We start from the raw sequence: 21,881 nt of genomic DNA on the forward strand, positions 1-21,881 counted from the left end.
TCCTGTTGATCTTAAGTGTATAAACAAGGACTGCAGTAATTCACACTGAGAAAGAAGTTAAATGTGATGGGCTCTAGCAATCTTAAAAGTCGGGAAACCCAAATGGAATGCATCAAATTAGCCACACTGATTGATTCTTCATTGCTGTGTTATCTTGAGTTCTACTTGCTACCTGTTTACTTAATGCTAGGCAGATATATGGGCTTGGGGAACCTGAAGCTTATATAATTTTGGAAGCTCTCGTCAAAAATAAAATAAAATAAATAGAAGACATAAATACAAAGTTACATGCTCAAGTAAATGCTTATTAGCAGGAGAAAAGAAATCGTGTCAAATTATAGGAGATTTAGAGATAGATTTCTTTCCTTTCAGAACTCAAGAAAATTAAAAAAAAAAAAAAAAAGCTTGCAGTGTCATGCTTCTAGAATACAATCTGGCTTCCACTCCTAGCCAAGAATACCATCCCAGAAACAGCTCCCACAGTGGCCTTAGAAGTAAGCAACAGTGAACCAAAATCTGTATCAACTTTATGGTATATTTATTTCTGCTTAAAGCTAATACTGAAATTAATTCTTTGAGTGACTCAAATGTCTTACAATCTTGACTCTAGATCATCATATATTGCTTTTCTGTGTCATCTCCCCACATCATCTTAATGTTTTTTTCATCTTGTTTGACAGTCTGGTCACCAGTGAAATATTCCTTAATCAGAGGTCTTTTCTGCCTTCTTCCCTATTTATCCTAGGCAAGCACTCTTTCCCTATGTTTCCCTAACTCTCAACATTTGCCTTTCTGGAATAATAAATTACAAAATTCATGACTAAGTAATTTGTGATTACTCTTTTTAAAGATTTATTTATTTGAGAGAGAGTGCACATGCATGTGCAGGAGCGATGAGGAGGGAGAGAAGCAGACTCCCCATTGAGTGTAGAGCCAGACCTCGGGCTCTATCTTATGACCCTGAGATCATGACCTGAGCTGAAATCAGGAGTCAGATGCTTTATGGACTGAGCCACCCAAGCACCCCTCATGATTATTCTTTTGATGGGGTGTTTCCTGCTACTCATTAAAATCACCATAGGATTCCTAGCTCCTAGTACATTATCTTGCACACAGTGATAACACTGAATCAGGGTTTTGGAATTAATTGTTAGCAATAATTACACTAAATAAGTGGTCCTTAATAGGTCTTCAGTATCTTACTCAATTCCTCCACCTTCATCTATCCTGACTCTCTGGGGGTCTTTTCTTCCTTGCATTCTGCCCAACAAATGCAATGAAAGGCCTTTTATAATACAATATTGTTATCTCCTTCAACTACTCAAGGGGGCATAAGTCATTTAGAAAACACAAAGGAGGTTATGTACTTCTTTGTTTGTGCTAGCACCATTATTTAAATTTGAAAGATGATAATGTTCAGCATTATGACTAAAAAGAAACTATAAGGAGAAGTTTAGCAAAAGCATGGGCTATGTAATGACAAAAACAGCTCACTGAGAAGGAGGGATTTGAATTTTACTTATTCTCTGAGCATATGACACAGGTGTCCTCTAAGTCAAATATGTGTGTATTTTCATCTATTTTGCATTATACACACGGCTGTTCCTTTCCATTAGCATAGATAATTGAGAGCTGACATACATATTTAAAGACTTTTCTTAAACTATTTTGAAGCCTAATGATGACATTAAAATATCTAGAAAACATATTTATCTAATAACTCATTAAAAGTAGTCCTACTGTGACCTTTCCTTTTGGCCTTTATGTCATCGAACAAAAACTAGCACATTTCAAGTCTGCCTAGTTACCAGAGGAGTGGAATTCACAAGAGAACAAACTCCAAATTTACTGAGAATTAGAATTCTTTTGTTGTGCTAAATGGAGTGCATCATTAATCTCAATGAACCTTAAAAGGAAATGAAGCTGAATCAAGATTGAGTAATGAAGAAAGCAGGAGAATATGGCTTCCATCCTGAATAATTAATCAACAAAGGACTGGTGCCAGATTTGAGAACTACATGGGATGAAATAAATGTTTTGTGACTGATTTTAGTTTGGTTGTCCATATATGTGCTCATGTGGTTTTGGAGGGGAGGGGAGTGGGAGGTTGGGTGAGCCTGGTGGTGGTATTAAGGAGAGCACATATTGGATGGAGCACTAGGTGTGGTGCATAAACAATAAATTTTGGATCACTGAAAAAAATTAAATTAAATTAAAAAAGAAAAAAGGAAATGAAAGTAAATACTTCATTTTACCCATTGTCGAGAAAAAGTCTTGGCATATTCTAGGTGCTCAATATACAAATATTGAGTGGATGAATTATAGAAATAAAAATTAAGTAGAACAGTCCTATAAAATGCAAAGTAATAAGACACTAAGTAACATTTAAATTTGTCAGAGAATCAGAATCAGTACTGATGATGAAAGTCTTGAGGACAAAATTTTCCCTGTATTGCTGGTTATAATAAATTCAGAGACTGAGAAGGCTTTGATACTATCTGATACAAATTCAGATGCTGTTCTCTTAATCTGTCCATTCTGCATAAGGCACTTAGGAAAACAGATAGCTTTCGAGAGCACAGGTGAATCTTATCTTGAACTATACTTCCAGCTCTTCTTCTTGTGAATGTGGACCTATCTCTTAGTCATTCTGCATCTCAGGTTTAATGTCTCTTATTAATAATATCGTCATAACAAATCCTTTACAATAAAAAGATTGTGATTTTAGATGCAGATCCAAATCATAGCAATTCTTTTTACAATAACCCTGACCTGGTTTGTGTTGGTAGCTTTGTTGAGATATAATTAACATAAAATTCTCCCTTTCACAGCATATAATTCAGTATGTTTTATAAGAATTGTGTGACCATCAACACTATCTAATCCTAGAACATTTTCATCAGCCCCAAAAGAAACCCCACCTCAAATAGCAGACATTCTAAATTCCTCCTTCCTGGACAATGCTAATGTATTTTCTATCTCTAGGAATTTGCCTATTTTGTCCATTTTTTTAAACTTTCTTAGGATTTTCTAAATGTAGGATCAAGTCACCTGCAAATGTAAATAGTTGTACTTTTTTAAAATAATCTAAGTATCTTTTCTTCTTGCTTAATTTTGTTGTATAGAATATCCACTACAATGTTCAACAGTAGTGAAAGCAGACCCCCTTATCTGGTTCTTGATCTTAGGGAAAAAACATTCAGTCTTCTGTCCTTAAGTAAGATGTCAGCTCTGGTGTTATCATAGACGTCCTTTATGAAGTTGAAGACATAGTCTATCCCTACTTTTTCAAGGGTCATTATCATGAAAGAGTGTTGGACTTTATCAGGCTTATTAAGGAGATCTTTCCAAAGAACTAACTTTTAGTTTAATTAATTTTCTTTATTGCCTTGCTATTTCTGTTTCATGTTTCCATTCTAATTTATATAAATTCCTTCTTTCTGACCTTTTGGGTTAATTTTTTCTAGCTCCTTAAAATGAAAAATGAGTTTTTGGATTTTAGATTTTTCTTCTTTTTATTTTTTCATAGCTATTAACAGTATAGATTCCCTCTTAAGCACTGGTTTAGCTGTATTCCATAAGTTTTGGTATTTTTCATTCATCTCAAAGTGTGTTTTCATTTTCCTTCTGATTTTTTTTCAACTCTTTGGTTATTTAGATATGTGTTGTCTAATTTTTACATACTTATAAATTTCCCAAATTTCCTTCTGTTATTGATTTCTGATTTAGTTTCATTATGGAGGGAAAAAAACATACTTTTTTTTAGGATGTCCATTTTTTTAAATTTATCAAGGCTTGTTTTACAGCCTAACATATTGTATATCCTGAAGAATTTTTTTTTAAGACTTTATTTATTTATTTGACAGACAGAGATCACAAGTAGGCAGAGAAGCAGGCAGAGAGATAGGAGGAAGCAGGCTCCCTGCTGAGCAGAGAGCCTGATGTGGGGCTCTATCCCAGGACTCTGGGATCATGACCTGAGCTGAAGGCAGAGGCTTTAACCCACTGAGCCACCCAGGTGCCCTATCCTGAAGAATGTTTTATGCGTACTTGAGAATAACATACATTCTGCTATTGTTGGAGGGAGTGATTTCAAGAGCTTGACCATGTCTAGGCATGGACAGCTTTGATTTTATCACAGTTGAAATTCATTGAGTTTCTTGGATATTTACATTATAGTTTTCCTTGAATTTGGGAAATTTTTAGATAGTTTTTTCTTAGAATATTATTTCTGCCTCTTTATCTTTCTCTCCTTTCCTTCCTGGATTCTAATCATGTTTGTTAGTACTAAATGGTGTTCAACATATCTCTGAGTCTCTGTTGCTGTTATTACAATTTATCTTCAGACTAAATAACTTCCGTTGGCCCACCTTCAAGTTTGCTGATTTTTTCTTAAAGATTTTATTTATTTACTTGAGAGTAAGCAAGCATGAGGCGGGGGAAGGGCAGAGGGAAAGGGAGAAGCAGACTCCCCACTGAGCAGGAAGTCTGATGCTGGGCTTGATCCCAGGATCATGACCTGAGCAGAAGGTAGACACTTAACCTACTCAGCCACCCAGGCTCCCTAATTTTTTTTTATTTTTTAAAGCTCAACTCTATTTAACCTCTCTGGTAACTTTTTTTTTTCCCCCTCATTTCAATTGTAGCACTTTTTTGTTGTTGTTTGTCTAAGATTTTGTTTATTTATTTGACAGAGAGAGAGCACAAACAGGGGAACAGCAGAGAGAGAGGGAGAAGCAAGCTCCCTGTTGAACAGTGAGTCTGATGTGGGACTTGATTCCAGGCCCCTGGGATTGTGACCTGAGCCGAAGGCAGACGCTTACCCAACTGAGCCACCCAGGTACTCCTCAACTGTAGCACTTTTCAACTCCATAATTTCTAGTTCTTTTTATGTTATGTATCTTTTTTATTAGAATATTCTCTTTGGCAAGGCATTTTTCTCATTTGTTTCTTTAATTCTTTGTATATGGTTTCCCTTTGTCTTTTAAAGATATCTATAAAATAGCTGACATAACGTCCTTCTCAAGTAACCCCAATACCTAGGCCTCTTTAGGAATGGTTTCTACTGACCATTTGTTTATGTGATCAGAGTATAAATACACTTTCCTAATTTTTGCATGCTTAGTCCTTTTTTTTTTTTTTTTTCAGAAAACTTGACATTTTAAACAATATAAAGTGGCAACTCTTCTACTGAATTTGCTATTGTTGCTGTTTCAATGTTTCTGTTGTTTCTTTAGTGACCCTCCTAAACTAATTCTTTAAAGTGTATATTCTTTGTTGTTGAGGTCATTGAGGCCTGTGTTTGGTTACCTTAGTGGTCAGCTAATGGTTGGATGTAAATTTCTTTAAATATTTTAAAACAATAAGCCTCACAGTTTTACCAAGGATATGTGTGGGGGCTGAGGGTGGGAAGTGGGGGGTTGGGACCCACCTTTGTCATTTGGACAGTTTACAACTCCACCTTCCCCTTAATTTTCCTGATTGTTCAGAAACTCAAGATCAGACAGAAATAAGGGAGTAAGGCTTTCCTAAGTCTTTTTTGGACAGGCACAGGCTAGAAAGCATGTGGCTTTCTAGCTCCAGAGGAATACACTGGACTATTTCAAAGTCTCCTATAGACATCATATTCCCCAGACTTTCAAGATGTTTGTCCAGTCTTTTGTTTGGTTCACTGTCAGGACTGCCTCAGGCAGCGGCGGTGATTAAACAACTGCTGCTGACTGCTTTGACAAATATCATGGAGGTAAGTTTCTCAGTGAAGCACTTATGGGTTAGATCACTTAAAGACAAGCCTTGTGAATGGGAATTTTTCAGAAAGCTGCTGGACAGGTCAACCAGTGATGCTTTTGGGAGGCAGGGTTTTTGTGGGAGTGCCAAATATATGTTTTTCCTCCTTTGCCTGCCAGACTGCTGGTTTTCACCGCCTGCATGGTTGTTAGACTTTCAGTTTTCAGTGCTTCTACAGATTAGAGGAGAGGAAGATGAAATGAAGACAAGTGAGGGGCACCTGGGTGGCTCAATCAGGTAAGCTTCTACCTTTGGCTCAGATCATGATCCCAGGGTCCTGGATCCAGCCCCAGGTGGAGCTGCCTGCTCAGTGGAAAGCCTGTTTCTCCCTCTCCCTTTCCAGCCACACCCCCTGCTTGTGCTCTCTCTCTGTTAAATAAATAAAATCTTAAAAAAAAAAAAAAAAAAAGGAAATGAAGACAAGTTAAAACATAATAAAGCTCACTGTTCTCACTGACGATCAGCTGGTTTTCTTTAAATAAAACACACCTCAAAGTTTTATAGTACTCTGCTTAATTTCCAGAGTTCTGAAAAGTTGATTTGACAATTATTTTTCAGTGTTCTTTCTGCTTTTAAGGATTTTATTTTGAAGATCCTTACTTTACCATTCTGGAAAAGTTTCTCTCTTATGTAAGTATTAAAGTCTTTCTGAGAAAGAATTTAATAATCTTAAAAAGTGGAATTAAAAAATTGTGGAGATTAAATTATGTTCAATTTTATATGTCTATATATATTACTTGTTTGTGTATGTGTAAATCTATATTATTTGAATAGGCCTAATAAGCAGTGGCTATTTTACATGTAATAATAACACCTTAAGGTTTTTCTTTATAGAAAATATTGCCTATGGATCCATGTTATATTTTGGGTGGTCCACTACTATTGGTCCTACAGAGGTAAGACATGCCTATATAACATATTTGTGTGCATACAGATGAGGAGTAAAGTATTAAATCTTTGAAAGTGAAGTGTTCTTTTACCTATGTTACTTCATGAAGTCAGCAATTTCAAGTGAAAAGGAGCTTTTTCCTCACTTACCTCCCCCTCAGTAAAGTCTGAGTGAGGATAGAAAGCTTACTTGCAAGTTAGTAACTGTAGAGAAACCATGTAATTAGCTCAGTTTTCAGCAGTACTGCCTAAAAATGTCAACAATGAAAACACTTAAGCATGGAATCAGAGACCCCCCCATAATACTCTCCCATGAAGTAGATGGCCTTTGATTAAAGGAAAACAATCAATGATGTATAGAATGAACTAAATGTGAGAGGAGAAAGCATGCAGCAATCTTGCAATCCAAATCTGCCATCCCTTGCATTAAATACTACAGGACCGCCCCTTCTGTAATTTTGTTACTCTGAACTCAGTCAAGTCAAGGTTCATTTTTCCCTCACTTTATCAATGAGCAGTGACCCTTCCAGAGTCCATTTGTATTCTCAGCGTATAAAAGTGAAAACCACTCTGGCTATTTTGGGCAAAGATAAAATATCTTTATTACAGTAAAGAAATACTATAAAGAAACACTGAAAAGACATTTTTAAAAAATTAATTTAAAAAAAAGATAAAATATCTTAAAGAGTAGTTGGAAGGCTTAGAACTTATGTAAACAAAACATGCTCCACTATATGATGCTCACACTCCAGACAGGGAAAAAGAGATTCTGGCACTAGAACTTCTCCTCTGAAGCTCTGGATGGCCACATGTTTATGTAAGCCATCCCTCCACCATGCCAAAATATGTCCTACAGAGCTCCCTTCTTAGTTCACTTCTAAATCAAATCTTCCCTAGGTTCATTTGCTTGGTGTGCTCTAGCTTCAAGAGAGACTGGAAAACAAGTTTTTGACTCCTTCCGTTGGGAGGTAGGACTTTTAAAATTAGGAACTCTGCAAATACAGAAGGAGGTAGTGGATGTAAATTTAAAAAGAAATCAAGAAAACATGCCTTCTACAAACAGTAATAATAGTTGACAACTGATATACACTGACGGTGCATTTTGTTATTTTTAATTTTATTTTTTTTCAGTGTTCCAGAATTCACTGTTTATGCACCACACCCAGTGGTCCATGCAATACGTGTCCTCCTTAATACCCTCATCACCAGGCTCACCCAACCTCCCAACCCCCTCCCCTCCAAAACCCTCAGTTTGTTTTTCAGAGTACACAGTCTCTCATGGTTTGTCTCCCCCTCCGGCTTCCCCCAACTCACTTCTCTTTTCCATCTCCCATGTCCTCCATGTTATTCCTTATGCTCCACAAGTAAGTGAAACCATATGGTAACTGACTCTTTCTGCTTGACTTATTTCACTTAGCATAATCTCCTCCAGTCCCATCCATGTTGATACAAAAGTTGGGTATTCATCCTTTCTGATGGAGGCATAATACTCCATTGTATATATAGACCATATCTTCTTTATCATTTCATCTGTTGAAGGGCATCTTGGTTCTTTCCACAGTTCGGCGACTGTGGCCTTTGCTGCTATGAACATTGGGGTACAGGGGCGCCTGAGTGGCTCAATGGGTTAAGCCTCTGCCATCAGCTCAGGTTATGGTCTCAGGGTCCTGGAATGGAGCCCCGCATCAGGCTCTCTGCTCAGTGGAAAGCCTGATTCTCCCTCTCTCTCTGCCTGCCTTGCTGCCTACTTGTGCTTTCTCTCTTCAAATTAAAAAAAAAATGGGGTACAGATGGCCCTTCTTTTCACTGCATCAGTATCTTTGAGGTAAATACCCAGTAGCACAATTGCAGGGTCACAGGGAAACTCTATTTTTAATTTCTTGAGGAATCTCCACACTGTTTTTCAAAGTGGCTGCACGAACTTACATTCCCACCAGCAGTCTAAGAGTGTTCCCCTTTCTCCACATCCTCTCCAACACATGTTGTTTCCTGTCTTGTTAATTTTGTCCATTCTAACTGGTGTAAGGTGGTATCTCAATGTGGTTTTGATTTGAATCTCCCTGATGGCTAATAATGATGAACATTTTTTCATGTGTATATTAGCCATTTGTATGTCTTCTCTGGAATAGTGTCTGTTCATGTCTTCTGTCCATTTTTTGACGTGATTATCTGTTGTATTTGTTGAGTTTGAGGAGCTCTTTATAGATCTTGGATATCAGCCCTTTGTCTATACTGTCATTTGCGAATATCTTCTCCCATTCCCTGGGTTTCCTCTTTGTTTTGTTGACTGTTTCCTTTGCTGTGCAAAAGCTTTTGATCTTGATGAAGTCCCAGAAGTTCATTCTTGCTTTTGTTTCCTTTGCCTTTGGAGACTTATCTTGAAAGAAGTCGCTATGGCCAATGTCGAAGAGGTTACTGCCTATATTCTCCTCTAGGATTCTGATGGATTTCTGCCTCATGTTGAGGCCTTTTATCCATTTCGAGTTTATCTTTGTGTATACTGTAAGAGAATTGTCAAATTTCATTCTTTTACACATAGCTGTCCAATTTTCCCAGCACCATTTATTGAAGAGACTGTCTATTTTCCATTGTATATTTTTCCCGCTTTGCTGAAGATTATTTGACCATAGAGTTGAGGGTCCATATCTGGGCTCTCTACACTGTTCCACTGGTCTATGTGTCTGTTTTTGTGCTAGTACCATGCTGTCTTGGTGATCACAGCTTCATAGTAAAGCTTGAAATCAGGCAACATGATGCCCCCAGTTTTGTTTTTCTTTTTCAATATTACCTTAGCAATTCAGGGTCTCTTCTGATTCCATACAAATTTTAGGATTGTTGTTCCAGCTCTTTGTATAGTGCCAGTGGAATTTTGATCAGGATAGCATTGAAAGTATAGATGACTCTAGGCAGTATAGACATTTTAACAATGTTTATTCTTCTGATCCATGAGCATGGAATGGTCTTCCATCTTTTTGTGACTTCTTCAATTTCTTTCATAAGTGTTCTGTAGTTCCTCGAGTAGAGATCCTTTACCTCTTTGGTTAGGTTTATTCCAAGGTATCTTATGGTTCTTGGTGCTTTAGTAAATGGAATCAATTCTCTAATTTCCCTTTCTGTATTTTCATTGTTAGTGTATAAGAAAGCAACTGATTTCTGTACATTGGTTTTGTATCCTGCCACATTACTGAATTGCTGTATGAGTTCTAGTAGTTTGGGGGTAGAGTCTTTTGGGTTTTCCATATAAAGTATCATGTCATCTGTGAAGACAGAGTTTGACTTCTTCTTTGCCATATGAATACCTTCAATTTCTTTTTAATTGTCTGATTGTTGTTGCTAGGACTTCTAGTACTATGTTGAAAACAGTGGCAAGAGTGGACATCATTGTTGTGTTCCTGATCTCAAAAGGAAGGATGTCAGCTTTTCCCCATTGAGGATGATATTTTCTGTGGATTTTTTATAGACAGATTTTATGAAGTTGAGGAATGTTTCCTCTATCTGTATCCTTTGAATTGTTTTAATCAGGAAAGGATGCTCTATCTTGTCAAATGCTTTTTCTGCATTAGTTGAGAGGACCATGTAGTTCTTCCCTCTTCTCTTATTGATTTGTTCTATCACATTGATTGATTTGCAAATGTTGAACCACCCCTGCATCTCAGGGATAAATCCCACCTGGTCATGGTAGATAGTCTTTTTAATCTGGTGGTGCTTTATATCCACATACTCTCTTTATTTTTTTATTATTTTTTTAAATATTTTATTTATTTGACAGAGAGAAATCACAACTAGGCAGAGAAGCAGGCAGAGAGAGAGGAGGAAGCAGGCTCCCCGCTGAGCAGAGAGCCCGATGCGGGGCTCGATCCCAGGACCCTGGGATCATGACCTGAGCCGAAGGCAGAGGCTTTAACCCACTGAGCCACCCAGGTGCCCCACACATACTCTCTTTAAAACAGTTCTTACTCCATGTACAAAAAAGTAAAATCAATCCTTACCTTACACCATATAGAAAAATGGACTCAAAATGGATCAAAGACCTAAATTTAAGACCTAAAACTATAAAACTCTCAGAAGAAAATATAGGATAAAAGCTTTCTGACTTTGGGTTTTGCAATGACTTCTTAAATATGACTCCCCAAAGTACAGGCAACAAACAATTAAACAAAAACAAACAAGAGGGACTTCGTCAAAATTGCAAACTTCTGTGTATCAAAGGGTACAATCAATATATGCAAATTATGCATCTGATAAGGGGCTACTATTCAGAATACATAAAGATCATCTATAACACAACAACAGAAAAATCAAATAGCTGGGTTTAAAAATGGGCAAAGGACTAGAGTAGTCACTGGAGAATAGATGTTTCTCCAAAGAAGATACACAAGATACACAATGGCCAACAAACACATGAAATGATGCTAAACATTGTTCATCATTAGGGAAATAAATACAAGTCCAAACCACAGTGAGATACTGCCTCATACTCATTAGAATGGGTACAAAAAAAAAAAAAAAAAAAAAAGACAAAGTTCAAAGGACAGAGCACCAGAGAAGAGAAAAATAATTCAAAAGAGAGGCAGAGAGTGCTCCTGGATGATTCTGCAGAGAACAGACCAGCTGTGACTCTGAGGAAACTACCTAAGGCATGGAGAAAGAATCACCAAAAAGGATCAGAGGAAATAATATAAAACAAGAAAACAAACAAAAAAAAACCCCTCTCATTTAGTAGGAGAGGCACCAATGTTTCAACAGGTTTGTTGCAAGATAGTTATAAAAGGAAAAAGTCAGAATTTGCATCTAAGTTTCTTTGATTCACAAAACCTCACACTCTCCATGAATACCACTGTTCTAATTCAAAGAGAATTAATTACAACTTTTCAAACCTTTATCTTTATAAAGAACCATGTTGTGAGAAATACGTTAGTTTTTTAAAAACACAGAGAAGCTTTCAGTGTCACTTCTTAGAGGTATCTATTACATAAAAATGATTCATCACTGTTACTACCCAATTGAATCTTACTGGAATAATTATATTTCTATGGAGCTCAGTAAATTTTCTTGCTAATTTTCACAGTACTACCATTCTTTGAGGACTAAATGATTATTTCCTAATTGATCATAAGTTTCCTTCTTGAGCTAACTCTCTACAATTGACACAATAGAGAGCCCAGGTTTTTAAATTCATAAGAATAGTTTCTCCTTGGAGAACCAAAATATGGAAGGAAAGATCACAGAACTGACATTGATCACAGTGCATTGTTATTCCTGTGAGTGAGTAAAACATGGCTTTTCTGAGAAAGTTCAGAAGCTGAAGCAGATAACCTCTATGGGTTTGTCTATTCAAGTTTAAATTACTTCTATATTCAAATAAATTCAATAGAAAAGCACCTTCTTGACACTGCTCGGAAAATGTTATGGATTTTCCGCAGCAGTATGTACTTATTGTTGACCTGCAATTAGTCTTACAGTTTATTTTCTCTATTGTGTTGGCTTGTATCACTGGGCTCATATGTTACAATTCTTACAAAATATAATCGACATTTTTTCTTCATACTAAAATTTCACAAATAAAGTATCAATCAAGTCGAAGAAGTGGCACTTACGGTTTTCTGGATTTTCTAATGAAAATCTGTTTTAACCATAATGTATGTCAAACATACATTAAGATTAGATGATTGATTTCCTTTTTAATTTATGTCATTTAATTTATGTCATAATCTCTCATAAAACATCAAAAGACTTATTCCTTAATATTAAAAATATTATGTAATAAGCTAAGGTATATTACCTTAAGTGTTGCTCATCATTATATAATACTAATGAAATTAAATACAACAGGGTCCAAATGCATGAAATTATAAACCCCTGCAAATTCTGTTTTGCTTTATAGGCTCTTTTCCAAATTAGATGATGATTTGCTGGGACAACTAGAATTCTAATCTATTTTCATACTTATATTTACTGCAACTAGTTTTATGTATTTAGAACTGCTTTATATTTCTAGCACCTATTATTCTAATAAATCTCTGTTAGGCTCACTTTATGACTCATTTTTTTTAATTTAAATATAACTAGATATGTCACCATAACTTAAGAAAATGATCATGTTATGATCTTATTTTTAAAATAAGATGCTATATTATAGGACTATTATAGAACTATAACTTCATTATGAAGTAAAAAGTAAAGCTTAGTGTTTGAAATGATGGGATTACTAATGATTTTTATTTTCTTTATATCCCTTGTAATTTAAATTCCACAGTGAATATATTTTTTAAAAAATCATTATGGTAAATCATAAGTATATGTAATATTAGAAAGGTAAATACAATAAACCTCAGGTACTGATCATTCATTTCAACAATATAAAGCATGACCAATGTTGTCTTCTTTATATTTCAACCCTCTTCTCCCCATTGACCACCTGCTACTGACTGGAACCAATGTATTATTTTGGAGTCAATGCCAGACATCACTCTTCTGTAAACATTTGTGTGTTTTTTTTCCCTAAAAAAATAAGGGCGACCTTTAGTACATTGACAGTATACATAACAAAATTAATAACTCCTTAATATCACCAAAAATCATTTTAGTTTTTAGATCTCTGATGCATAAAGATTTTTATATAGATTGTGAAATCAGGAATAAACAAGATCTAATATTGAATTTGGTTGATAGGTCTTTTAAGACTTTTTTATTCTATAACATCATTTCCCTTTGACTTTTTCCTTGAAATTATTTCTTGATTAACTAACTTTAGTATTCTGTAGAGTTTCTCATATTCTGGAATTTGCTAATTCCATCCCTTGTGCTGTTTTACTCTAATATTTCCTGATAATTGTTATAGTTACTTGTAGAGCCTTGATAAATATTTGAGTAATAGTCTATTTTTTAACAATTTATATGCAGAATTTAGTAATTCCTATAGCATCCCATCAATAAATGCAATTTCTTTTTTTTTAAAGATTTTATTCATTTATTTGAGACAAAGAGTAAGGTGGGGGAGCAGGAGCATGGGAAGAGGTGGAGGGAGAGGGAGAAGCAGACTCCCCACTGAGGAGGGACCCTGCTGTGGGCTCAATCCCAGAGTCGTGGGATCATGACCTGAGGCAAAGGCAGATGTTTAACTGACTGAGCCACCAAGGCACCCCAAGTGATACAATTTCTTTTTTATATATCTGAAATAATGTGTTCATGTGTTCCTATCCACTCTTTACAAAATTTCCGTCTGTATTTCACTTAATGGTTGAAGATTGCTTGATTTCATTATTCATTTAAAGGCTACAAGATTATGATATTCTAATTTTATGATGTTTCTTCATTTGTTAGCTAAATATGTCTATAAATAAGAATGTTCGCTAATAAACAATATGGCTATCCTATCATAAAGCACTAAAGACAGGATAAACAAGATTTTTCTTTTGTTTGTATACCAGTTTTTAAAACAATGAGGGTTCAATGGCCTCACACAAACTCAACCAATGGATCCCTGTGGTACCTGCTATGTACTTACCAATTTACACATATTTGTAATTATTATGCTGTTGAAAAGGCCAGTGGATATCCTTTCATCTTTGCTATAGAATCTGTCAGACAAGATCCCAATAATCTTTGGTAGCTTGAACATGTCCATATGCAATGAACTGCAAAGACTTATACTAGTAAATATTGTCTTTAAATCTATTTCACAAGCCTTATAGAAAACGAGTGTCAATATTTTCTTTTACCTTATTTAACTTATTTTAAAATTTTCATTAGAAAAACATGCACAGGGTCAAAACAAAATAGATTTAATTTGTGCACATGGTTTTGTTTTGCCATCCAACTCTACCCAAGTTCTGCTGCCCCCACTTTACAGATATATCAATGTCTTTAGATAATAACTTTATTTGGAATTATCTGCTTTGCATATTGTGTACTGCTTAACTCAGTTAAGTCACATACATCTCTGTTCACTTTCTTCCCAACATACTCATTTTATTAAGTTTCTGGTTGATAATCTCTGTAACATCAGATATTTCTTCTTCTAACAAATATAGGCACTACTATTCCTATACCCTTGGTTTTTTATAATAAATGTCTTTTAAATGTCTTATACAAATGTCTTATAACAGTGATATCAACTGTTAAGTAACAGTTTAGCAATTAAATCTTCTAAGTTTGTATTTAAAGTTCACTATGACTAATTTTATTGATAAAGGAAATGTTTCTGTGTGGAACTTGGCTAAGTATTTGCTAATTCGCTTTTGTCATTTTAAAATAAAGAATCTGTCCTAATTTGTGACCAGCTTGCTCTGAATTACTTATTTGTATATAACTCATTTTATATTTTCATTTTTTCCCTTTGGTTATTCTGTCTCCTAAATCATTTCCTTTTCTTTTACATTTTTGCTTATTTTAGTACTCTTAGTGTGCTAAAGGAAAACTACAAAGATGTAGAAAAACTTTCTTTAAAAATGTAAAGAAAAGAAAGAAAGAAAGCAGTAGGGAGAAATCTTTTGTACTCTGAAACAGGTGATTAAGTCATTTCAGTTTCCACAGAAAGGGGAAATACACCTTTGCTATTGTTACTTCAAAAAAAATAGATCGAGGAAATTTAATTTTATTATCATTAATAAGTAAATATATTTTTCTACAGTTTCTGTGATAATGTCAACTAGCAGCCATGTGATGAAAAAACAGTATTTAAAAAGTTAATATAAAAAAATATTTTCTAGCCATATAGTTTTCTCTCACCTAGCGCCTGATTTTATCGCTCAGCTCAGAGATGATTATCACTTCAATTATTAATACTATATGGAACCAGGTTTTCACTTCAAGGTGTGCTGAGTTAGTGACAGTTAATGTACTTGGAAAGTATATTATTTTTTACTGCAATGATGATTTTAAAGTTTTCTGTGGATTTCTTCATGGTAAGTTGTACCCTAGTTCTGTCACCGGGTAGAATCCAAGACCTGCCCTTTACCATCCACCTGCTTGGACTCACTAACCTTCATCTTACATTTTTCCCTAAGTCTTCTTTCCAGCTCACCTCTTCACTCAGGCAAATCATCCCCCAAACCACCACTCAGGTGATAGTAACTGCCTTGATAAGATCTCCCATCAGCTCAGACCACTCAAGTCTTTTGAGCTAAATCCGTTACATCCACCTGTATTGATGGACCATGGAGTGACCCCTGGAATGACCACCATTTACCTTTCCTCCTTATAATACTAAATATTAAATCTCCACCCAAGGAGGAGCCTCAGCTTCATTCACATAACATACAATGTATGTATAGGCATCTTTCCTTAAAGCACATGAATGACCTTATGCCCACCTCTATCTAAATATTCACCATAACACTCAACGAAATGTACCCATTCACCCTCTCTCAGGGAGTCACTACTTTGGAAGCTAGTCCACGAGATCTCCTTACTTGATGCAAATAAAGTTTACTTCGTGGGAAAACTCCAGCTGGTGTATATATGACTCACTAAGGAGCAAACTCACGTTCGTTCAGCTTCAGTTCTATAAAAGGTGAGGTCATAATTATAAGTGCTCTTCTTTTTACCAAGAGCATTAACGCTTTTAGTATAAAGGAAAGTACTTCTGTCCAGTTCAGTATAAACTTCTTCTCTCATATCCTAACATTCTAATGATTTGTTAAGTAGGACATCACTTGGCTGCTGCTTTCCACCCATCTCATCAATGAATAATGAATAAGCAAAACTTAAATGCAAAATTTTAAGTGGATTATGATTGGTCTCAAGCATTTAGAGAAATTTGGATTTCACTATGTGATTACTCAACTCTGGATAATTAACCTACCGAATTTCAGTCAGAATATACTCTCGAGATTTCTGAGGAATAAGTCAGCCTTAACAAGGAGTATAACACAATCTACAATTTGCTTTTTAAAACTATGTCCTTGTCTCTGCCATGAAGGCCCAAACCAAAAAAATCAACTCAGCCAAGTTAGGAAAGCTCCACTTCCTTCTCCACATCCGCATCCCTTTATTTTTATTTTGGCTGCAAAAGCCAAATATGATTTAGAAAAGACTTTAAGTAATGTTTCTATCCAAGAGGTAAGGCAGTCCAGAGTTCTTCATTTCTGATCAGATAATGAAATGTAGACCCTAACTGACACTCAGAAGATTGAGTGGGGATTGACATTTACGAAGTATGTTTCCTATATTATCAAACCCTTGGGGTATATGTCAATAGTACCTGAGAGGTCAAATAGAATACTCTGTAAGGAACAGAGGCCTGATCCCAACTGGAATCAAGAATTTCCTCTGTATCACAGGTTGAGAAATATAATTCAGCCAGAATATAACCCCCCAAATACTAAACATTATTCAAACAATTTTTGACCTAAGAAGTTGGGGAGTTTCTCAGCAAGGCTGCTTGTCTTATAAAGCTTTACATACTATGATGACATATGACTGGCACATTCAAAGAATAAAACAAGGCAGATAAACTATAGAGCGTGCAGGGTGGATATAAGAGCTGAGGTATTGAAGGCAGGGATAAGGATTGTGTGGATATAGGTGAGACTATGATGGCCCTGAACAAGTACACGAAAGGGAACAAAAATATGAAAAGAATATATTAAAGAAAATTTTGGTACCCTTGGGCAAGGGAAATGGATAATCTCAGAAATGGGAGTAAAAGGGTAAAGATAAAACTTGGAGATTTTCCACGAAAGTCTGTGAGATGAAGACTGAATATTATTACCCATTGTAAATAAAAATGCTAAAAGTCACAGAGACAAGGAGTAGAGTGTTAATAAGGAAGTAGTTAAAATGGTAAACCATGTGAATTTAGTCTTTTCTGGGAGACAAGTAGATGGTGGGTCCAAAGCAGATGTTGACTGAGTTATTACTTTTTTTTTTTAATTCTAGATATAAAGTGGAAGGTATAAAATAATGGAAGGGTAAAATTAAAACTATTGGGCTAACAGTTGGAAGAGGAAGTGCACATTTTTTAAAAGGATGTTTTTAAAAACACGTAAGATAGAATGAATAGCACAGGTAAAATTTCAACCTTGGATAAGACTATTCTAATATTAAATGCCATATGTAAAAGCAAATTGACTATACTTTTTTTTTCCTCATGAGTGATTTATTTGCAACTGATTTATAGAGTTTTGCATAAATTAGATATGTATATACATAGATGTTTTTAGACTTTATTAACACTTTAATTATTTTAACAATTATTCTTTTAAAAAGAAAGCTCTTTCTTTGCTTTTTTGAATTCTTATTTTACAGTATGGTATGTATACTCAGTATATGCAAATTAAATACATGGATTTTTTTTTTTAATCCAGCCTCATTTTAAAATTCCAAACATTTGAGCCAAACTGGTTAAAGCTAAATATTTCTCTGAGTGAAATACTCATCATTTTCTTGGTGGGGTCCAACAGTTTAGAGCACTATATGATATCAGCATTCTCATACACACTTTGTTTTATTTGATAGTTATTGATGTACACACGTCATGTCTTCTTTTAGTAATAAATTTCATAAAAAGAGCTTCATCCTATTTTCCACATGTCTCTTACATGTTTGGCATTTAAAATGCATTAATTGTTTCACAAATGAATTAACTAACTGAAATGCCAAAGGGTTTATGAAAGTGGTCCATTAGAGATGCAGGTTTAATGTGTGTTGCTGTAGTAAAGCTGAAAAAATGTGAGCCCTGAGCAGCCAGCAGTAGTTGTCCAGCTTGTTGGTTTCAAAAGCTAGTGTGTAGGGGTGCCTGGGTGGCTCAGTGGGTTAAGCCTCTGCCTTCAGCTCAGGTCATGATCTCAGGGTCCTAAGATCAAGCCCCACATTGGGCTCTCTGCTCAGCGGGGAGCCTGCTTCCCTCTCTGCCTACTTACGATATCTCTCTCTCTGTCTGTCAAATAAATAAATAAATAAATCTTAAAAAAAAAAAAAGCTAGTGTGCAAAAAAGGAAAGCAAAGACGCAGAAGTACAAAATACTGTAAATACCCGTGTTTTTGTTCTTTTGATTTGAGTTTTTGGCGCTCCTGTTCTCTTTTTGCAAAATTTTTTTAGCGTTTAAATTTTCATTTCTGCCTAAGTTCAGCTGGGTTTCTGTCAAACGCAATGAAAGACTCCTGAATAATACATCACGTCTCAATTGAAGGAATTCCTCCAGGTATTGTTAAAATATATGTTAGAAAGTGATGAATTCCAAAGAACAACTGTCGTTAAGAATTTTGCATTTGCAGTATGCAGGAAAGAAATCAGTATTCCTTAATACCTGGTACCATAAAATGTTTATTCTGGCCTCAGTATGAGTATATTACATAAATAGCATTTTTAAAATATCTTTATGTATTACTCTCCTGGAAAGTCCATCAAATAGACTTAACGTAACAAAATTAGTTTTACTACAAGAGACATCATTTGTAGAGTAAAATAATAAACATATATTATTTTTAAATATAATAAACACTCACATGCCTATCTTACAACCTAAGAAATATTATTTATCAATATTTTGAAGCTCCCTCTGTGCCTTTCTATAATCAATCTCTTCCAACTTCTATCCTACCCTAATATGAAAATTACCATGAATTTCTGGTTGATCATTATTTGTCTTTCCTTATAATTTACCATATATATGATAAATGGCACATATGATTAAATTTTGCCTGCTTATGATTTTACAAAATCATTTTTAAAATGGAATCACAGTATTCAGTCATTAAAAAAGAAAAGAAAATCTTACCATTTACAAAAACATGGATGGACCTTGAAGGTGTCAGCTATGTGAAGTAAGTCAGAGAGAGAAAGACAAATACCATTTGATCTAACTTACATGTGGAATCTAAAAAAAACAAAACAAAACAAAACAAAAAACCCAAACTCATAGATACATAGAACAGATTGGTGGTTACCAGAGGTAACGATTGGGGCTGGGTAAAATGAATGAAGGTGGTCAAAAGGTACAAACTTTCAGTTATAAAAGGGGTAAGTCATGAGGATATAATGTACAGCATAGTGGAAAAACAACATAAAATATATCATAATCACAGCATGTAAATTCTTCTTTGGTCTGCTTTTATCATTCAATATCATGGGGTTTTTGTTTTGTTTTGTTTAAGATTTTATTTATGTATTTGACAGAGATCACAAGTAGGCAGAGAGGCAGGCAGGGCGGGGTTGGGGGGGGAGCAGGTGCCCTGCTGAGCGGAAAGACCAATGAGGGGCTTGATCCCAGGACCCTGAGACCATGACCTGAGCTGAAGGCAGAGGCTTTACCCACTGAGCCACCCAGGTGCCCCCAATATCATGTTTTTGAATTTCATTTCTACAATTGTAGTTCATCATGCTTTCCAAATACAAATTATTTAGCTATTTATTTGATTATTGATGTTTTTGACTCATTCTAGTCTCTCTTTTTTTTAAGATTTTATTTATTTATTTGACAGACAGAGGTCTCAGGTAGGCAGAGAGGCAGGCAGAGAGAGAGGGGGAGAAGCAGTCTCCCTGCTGAGCAGAGAGCCCGATGCGGGGCTCGATCCCAGGAATCTGAGATCATGACTTGAGCAGAAGGCAGAGGCTTAACCCACTGAGCCACCCAGGCGCCCCCTAGTCTCTTCATATTAAAAATAATGCTGTAATGAAATATTCTTGAACATGTTTCCTTAAGTGTACATATAATATTATCTTGGGTGTGTTCACCAAGAAGAAAGATTGCTGAGACACAGAGTATGCACATTTTTAAGGCAAGCACACAGAATCAAATTGCTTTCCAATTAAGGTTGAATCAGTTTATACTCCTCACCTGAGAGTATAAAAATCTCTGTTGCTCCATTTCATTGCATAACATTTATTATTGTCTTTAAATGTTTGCCAGTGGAAACAGAATATTATTTCAGGTAATTTTAATTGTATTGGCTCTGAAAATAACGGGGCTAAACATACTTTCTCATGTTTAGGGAAAATTCATCTTTTCTTTTCTGTAAAATGCCTATTCATACCTTCTACCTTTCTATTAAATTGTCTTTTTTTCTTATGGATTTCCAATTATTATTTATATAATGCAAATATTTATACTTCATGATTATATGTGTTATAAATATCTTTTCCAGAAAGGTAGTTTGTCTTTTCAGTTTCTGTAAGGAACTATTGGAGTAAGCACAGTTCATATATTTAAAATTAGTTTATCAGTTTTTCTTTATACTGTTTTTTTCTGGATGTTTAAAAGGTTCTTTCCTACCTCTAAGTCATAAGGATAATCTCTTATATGTACTTTTTAAGATTTATTTATTTATTTGAGAGACAGAAAATGTGTGGGGAGGTGGAGGGGCAGAGGGAAAGAGAGAGTCTTAAGCAGACTCCTTGACAAGTTGGGAGCCTGATGCAGGGCTCAGTACCATGATCCTGAGATGATGACTGAGCAGTAAGCAAAGTCAGAGGCTTAACCAACTGAGTCACCCAGGCACCCCTCTCTTATATGGTTTTTAAAATTTTTCATACCTTGGCTTTTTACACTTCCATTTATAACCTATCAGAAACATATTTTATGTACTGTATTGTAGTACAAATATCATTTCACTTTTCTCCATGTAGATAAACAGTTCTCCAGCATCACATACTGGATAGTCCTTTTATTCACTGATCACTGGTACAAGCACTTCTATGTTGCAATTTTTCAAAAAATCAGGGGTGTCTGCATGGCGGAGCCAGATAAGCATCTGACCGCTGGTTTTGGTTCAGGTCATGTACTCAGGGTCCACTCAGTGTGGAGTCTGCCTGAGTTGCTCTCTCCCTCTCCTCTGCCCATCCCTGCCCTGCACACTCACACACACACACACACACACACACACACACACACACTCATCTCTCTCTCTCAAATAAAATAAATAAATCTTTAAAAAAAATCATAGTGTGTATGAGGTTTCTATTATATTGCATTTGCAAGTGTGTTTCTTCTGTGAAAACCACAAATGCCTTTGCTACTTTAACTTAATAATCACTCTTAATATAAGCTATGACTTAGGTTCATTGACCCAAAGAATGTCTAATCTCTTCTTTGCCTTCTTTCATTTTCATATAAACTCTATAATTAATTTGTCACATTTCTCAGCAACACCCAAAAAAAAAACTGTGTTCAGATCCATATTGGAACTGTATTAATTAGAACTGAATTTCCCAAGAATTGACATTAAGTATAGCATTTTCCCATTAATGAACCTTGTTTTTTTGT

This window comes from Enhydra lutris, unplaced genomic scaffold (assembly GCF_002288905.1).
Source record: "Enhydra lutris kenyoni isolate GAN:26980312 unplaced genomic scaffold, ASM228890v2 scaffoldscaffold49, whole genome shotgun sequence".
In the NCBI taxonomy this organism is placed as follows: Eukaryota; Metazoa; Chordata; class Mammalia; order Carnivora; family Mustelidae; genus Enhydra; species Enhydra lutris.